The sequence below is a fragment of the Sorghum bicolor genome, chromosome 7 (assembly GCF_000003195.3).
Source record: "Sorghum bicolor cultivar BTx623 chromosome 7, Sorghum_bicolor_NCBIv3, whole genome shotgun sequence".
Taxonomy (NCBI): domain Eukaryota; kingdom Viridiplantae; phylum Streptophyta; class Magnoliopsida; order Poales; family Poaceae; genus Sorghum; species Sorghum bicolor.
In genome coordinates, this window is record NC_012876.2 from 3,259,619 (window position 1) to 3,265,602 (window position 5,984).

Here is a 5,984-nt window from a genome sequence, read left to right on the forward strand (position 1 = left end):
CACTCTTGCAATTTCCCAACACCTCAGGATATGATAATGAAGATGACTGAAATAAGGATTATCGTTATGAATACTAGGTTTGGAGTCAACCAGTCAACAGTGTCCCTGTGTGGAGCTTCCGTCGAGAGCGTGGTTTACTTTATGCTATCATTTTTGTATGAGACTATGTGATTTATTATGTTTCGCTATGTAATAAACACTGCAATGGTACATTTGAAATTTGTCTACTTATGTGTGCGACTATTCCTGGAGCACATATGAGTCTTTTATGCATCCTATTTTGTTCTTAAAGTATGGGTGTGACACTTGCATGCAGTATAAATTATATGGAAATTCTCTGAGTATATTGTCAGAAAGATGGTATACCACTAATCTCCTACAACTAAAAAGACCAAAGTGTGGACAACTTTTGGTGAAAATTTTTTTTTCAGTCTTCCGTCTGCCTCCGGTACTTGCGTAAGAGAACACCTCCACTCGCGCAAACTCGCAAAGATAGAAAATTTCTCCGTGTATCTCGCAAACATAGAAAGTTACTCAATGTCCGCCAGCGTTCCTTCTCTAGCTCGCCGAATCTCCGCCCGCGTTCCTTCTCTAGCCGGAAAGCTTCAAACCCCCGCTCGGCTCACCTGGTGCCGGTAGTTCTCGTACACTTCATCCTCCTCCTCCTCAACCGGCCGAGCAGCAAGCAGCAGGAGGAGGAGCCGGCGACGAGCACGGCCCACCTCGTCCCCACTTCATCCTCCTCCTCAACCGGCCGAGCAGCAAGCAGCAGCAGCGTCACCCGCCTTCTCCGTCGGCATTCGTATCAGCGGCTCCCACCCACCCACCCACCCTCCTCCATTCCAGTGCCGCAAGCCTCCACGAATCGAGCCAGCCGCTGATTTCCTGCCTCCACAGAAGGTACTCTGCGACGGCGCCGCAGCCCAGACTCCTCTGCGCCGACGCCCTACTCCGTCCCTGCTTCGATTTCTAAGTTCCTGTTTTTCAAGAACATCCCAAATCCGAAACCATTTCATAAGAAATTCCCCAAATGCAGACCGTGTCAAAAAAATCCCCAAATCCCATTAGATCCCCAACAGCCGAGATTAATTAAGAAGCTTGTTGCATACCTCACTGCCGAAGAAGTAACGATCGCCAACGCCCTGGGTCTGCTCGCCGCGTGCGTGATCTGCTTAGTGCGCCACCCTAGGTCCGCTCGCCTGCGTGCGTGATCTGCTTAGTGCGTCTCGGCTCCGCGCGTAAGGGTGCTCGCTGCGCGTGTACACCGGCGAGGAAATTGCAGCGGCGCCGCCAGCTTCTCCGTGGCGCAAGGTCCGACACAGGCTTTGACTCCAAGAACAGCGGCGGCTGCTTGCTGTGTGTGTCGCAAAAGCAGGGGTAGAAGTGAGAATAAGGCTAGGGTTTTGGGGATATGGCCACGGTGCTGATTTGTGTTCCTCCGTGCGTTGAAGGCCGACCATGCGACCGACGGCCAGGACATCGAGTGGCCTCAGCGTCGTCGGAGGGGGAGAAGTGGCCAGCCCAGGACCAGGTTATGGCCCAGATGGCCCGCGTGACTAAGAAAAAGTTTTTTTTTCTTTTGTGGTGTAAAAACCAATTAGTTTTCCTTTTTATTCTTGCGTGTCTAAGTTTTTGTAAAAGTTTTTTTAACAAAATGTAGTATTACCCATGCAACATACTAATTTTTACATATATACTTGAATGTGTGACAGGATGGTACGGAGATGCGGCGGAATTTATTTGTGAATTTAGTAGCACACGAAAGAAATGGATATCGGAGATATCTTCCTGTCGATATTAAACATTATCTTAGCCGTATCACGGAAAGATCTATAAAGTAGAATTTGTGAGCCTATAACGTCGTGCTCTCTATGACCGTGTTTAATTTCACGAACTTTGTTTCTTTAAGTCAAATGTAAGTTTATAGTTGGTATTTAAGTTTTATTATAATATTATTATCTTATTGTGCGATCCGTGAATTTTAAATAAAAAATGTTAGTTATTCCGTAGCAACGCACGGGCACGCTACATAGTAAGCGATAAAGGAGAAGGGAAGAGTTTCGTAGGGGTATGGTATAACCATGGAGAGGAGGCCAGCTGCATCCGGAGATAGGAGCAAGGAGAGCTCTCCGCTCGCCTGGCTTGTAACAGAATTGAGTGAATCTATCGTGAATTCGATCGTTTTAAACCTTAGCTACTACAATCTGTTATAGTGAGTTTAAACTATCCAAATAATATTGTGTGGATTGTTACATACATTATAGAAACTAAGGAAACGAAAATGTACGGGTAGAAACAGAAATGGATATGGGTATATAGCTGATAAACAGATACTCATATATCCCGAAAATGTTATGATTTGCATACTCCAATTATGAAGAGCAACAATGTTCACATAACACATATAATATAGTGACACATCAACAATCAATGACGAAATGGATCATGAACCACTCATTTATCTTTTTTGAAAAGCACAAAGATCGTCCGCAGCACAATGCAGCTTAATTAACCATGCCGCTGCTGTCTCCTCAAGAGAGTCTACCTGCCAAGAAAGATAGCGCCTAGTAAATACGCGACTACAGTCAACTCATGATCATCAGAGACCTTGCGGAACAAGGGCCAGCTCTGGTACTGGTTCGGCAGCCGCAGCAGTCCATCCTGGCAGGAACGGACGCCGACCTCGGCGTCGATGTACTCCTGCCTGGCGAGCGAGAAGTCGCAGGCGAACATCTGGTCCGAGACACCGGCCAAGAGCCGCCGCGCCGAGCCGTACTTCACCTTGCAGTTGTCAAGCGCCGCCCGCGACTCGGCGGGGGCGTTGCCGGGCCGCAGCAACGTGTCCACCTCCGACAAGGTGTTCTCGTACCTGAGCTTGGCCAGCCTCGTCGCGATGAGCGCGAACACGGTCACCTCGGCGGTGTCCGGCGCCGTATCCTGGAGCGTCTGCTGGCACAGCTTCTCCCACCTGTCCGTCTGCTGGCACGCCGCCGTCCATGTCATGGAGGCGACGTTGTTGCAGGCCTCGCCGCCGGCGAACAAGGCGGTGAGAGACACTAGTACTGCCAGCACTGCTGCAGCGATGTAGGCCATTCTTGGATTATTCTTGGCTGCTCCTCTTTCTTGTTTCTTTCGATTCGATCTTTTCTTTTGCAAGGCTTTGGGTTGGTGTTGACACACTAAGCACTGTAGGACCTATAAATATATGTGTTGCTTCCAGGCTCTTCTTGATTAGAAGGCAACGAATTACTCATGGTGTGATTTCGCATGCATGATAAGATTCCAAAAAAATGGAGCTATATATATGGAGAGTTATCTTGCCTTGTACTATTTATTAAAGAAAGTAAACATTGTGTGCCAATTCTGCAATTAACAAATATGATGTCGTCCTTTAGGCCGGGCTTATGTCTTTCCTAGCTTGATCCTAATTATAAGTGCCGTTATAAGTATATCTTTTACCATCCACATTTATACGGGTACTCCACCAAACATTGGATTTAGTTTTGCTGAGGTTATATGTTAGAAACCTGTATATGTACTCGCTGTCCCATAGTAAATGATGTTCAAAATTTGTCCTACAATAAATAACATTCTACAAAATCATGGAATATTGTCCCCTAATGCGGAAGCTAATCATAATTCATAAGTGCATGTAAATTATAACTGTCAAATTAAATGTAAATGGTTGTCTAGCTAGTTCTTATCAAGAATGCACATGCTGATTATTGTGTGGTTTACTTTAGTCTAGAAAAGCAAACACACAGTTAGCTCCTTCGAATATTGAGGGTGGATTATATATAAAGCACAGTAACTTATTAGAAAATATATGTTCAGAGGACCCTCCCAGTTAATCATGTTAAATTTCATAAAAAATACTGATTGACTTTACTCTCACGCTTTTTGCTTCTAAACTTTGGATTGATTATTCATGAACCTTTCTTTAATCAGATTTTTCAATTATGCAGGTTTGTGACCACTCCACTCCATAGAGAATGAGAGCGGAGAATAGAACATGGAGCGGAAGCAGCAAAAAGAGACTGGTGTTTGACAAGAATGAATCCAAAGTCCTCTGCAAAAGTGTTTCAAATTTACAATTAAGTGATTGTGTATACATTTTTCTTACCATATAATCTATGTAACATAGAATTCTTTTACCGTATCAAAGACAATACATGAGACTTTTTTAACATGTGTGACATGCACGCACCCCTCTACTATCTGTAAAAAACATTCGCTAGTAATTACAAAGGAGGCCATAAAAGCCGGGCAAATTAAGGAAAACAAGAGAGAGGTAGAAAAGAAGAGTAAAAGTTCTATGACAAATTATTTCCATAGGTTAAACAGATGGAGTTTTTTCTTCTTTGCTCTATGAGAAAATAGAGCCATTTCTTGGATAAAAATAGTGCGGCAACTGTCCAGGTTTGGTTGCAGGTCTTTGAAGATCCAATTGTTTCTTGCCGTCCACATACACCAGGCCATTAAGTTTATTGCATTCATGAAGAAAAGGGACTGAAATTGATCTTTGATTATTGTTTCCAGAGCCTTTAAAACACTGCACTAGTTATTAGGGTATTGCAAATTTAGCGGTCCAAAACACAATTTAGCAAAATCACAATCCAGAAAAATATGTTGTAGTGTCGTCCCTTCATTATCATCAAGACATAAAACACAGTTGTAACTTTCAAGATGCATATCCTTTCTTCTTAGAATATTACTTAACTGTACTTAATTAGCCTATCTTTTAGAAGAAGCAAAAAGAACACTTAATGCTTATGCTGGTGAAAAGCTTTTCCACAACCATCTGAAGGCATCATGAATCTGAGAAATGTCCTGAGAGAGTTTGATCTCTGCTCCGGACAAAATCATATCCTCGAAACCAAATCCCAAGGGTTAAATTCTGAGATACACAGCCAAGTCTTAAACCCTCACACGACAATATTGGACTTTTAGAACATTCTTGCACGGGAATTCCTTGAGTATATTGTCACGGCACCAGATGTGCAAGATGATGAAGGTGTGAGCACTCGGCCCAAGAGGATGGTGAAGCCCAACATACGCTATGACGGCCCAGAATGATTGACCCAGAAGAAGCGGCCCGCATCGAAGCCAACCAACTGAGAGATGTTATCTCGGTGTCGTGACGAAGGGGAAAAGCAGAACGGAGTAGAAGGAGAAGGCCGGCTGTGCCGGAGGTGGCGGTGTTGAGCGATTGCTCGCTGTAATAGCTAGAAATCCACATTATACTCTACTTTGTTCATGTTAATTGGATGATGGTGTAGTAATATCGTAACATATATTATTACAGAAACTAAAGAAACAAAAAGGTACGGGTAGAAACAGAAATGGATATGGGTATATAGCAGATCGACAGATACGTACTCATACCTCACAAAAGAGCAACGATATTCACATAACATAATATTGTAACTCATGAGAATTAATGACAAAATTCGATCATGAACCACTCATTATCTATTTTGATGAGCACAAGATTGTTCCGCAATGCAATGCAACATAAACCTGCCACTGTTGCTGTCTACACTAGAGAGTCTGCTATGATATGACCACGCCACCAAGCAAGATGTCACAAGCTCTAAGTCAAGCTACACCCACTCAAGTTTCACCTACACCGACACCAGCTCAAGTCATCGATGGACCGATTACACGTAGTCGTGCAAAGAAGCTACAACAAGAGGTCCACGCGCTACTTTGTGAGATTCATTTTAACATTAATGATAATTATATACTACCTAAGTGTTGTACCTTGATTGTACTCAGGTATATAGAAGAAGAGAAGAAAGAATCGGACCATGAAGAACGGACCAGTGCAAGTTCCAGAAGAAGTCAAAAACGGACCAGTGGAAGTCAAAAATGGACCAGTGCAAAGAATCTTCATAACTTTTTGCTCACAAAAGCTATGAAGGTCCATGAGCATTTGTTGGAAAGCTTGACGAGTCTACTTTCCAATGAATCTAGTGGCGACC

General features: G+C 43.6%; 1 long non-coding RNA gene across 1 annotated transcript; it reads right to left on the reverse strand.

Moving 5' to 3' along the window:
- On the reverse strand, nt 314-1,903 carry LOC110436914. Its single transcript, XR_002454829.1, has 2 exons — nt 1,110-1,903; nt 314-977 (listed from the first exon to the last, which is right to left on the reverse strand). It is a non-coding gene; the product is annotated as an uncharacterized LOC110436914 (long non-coding RNA).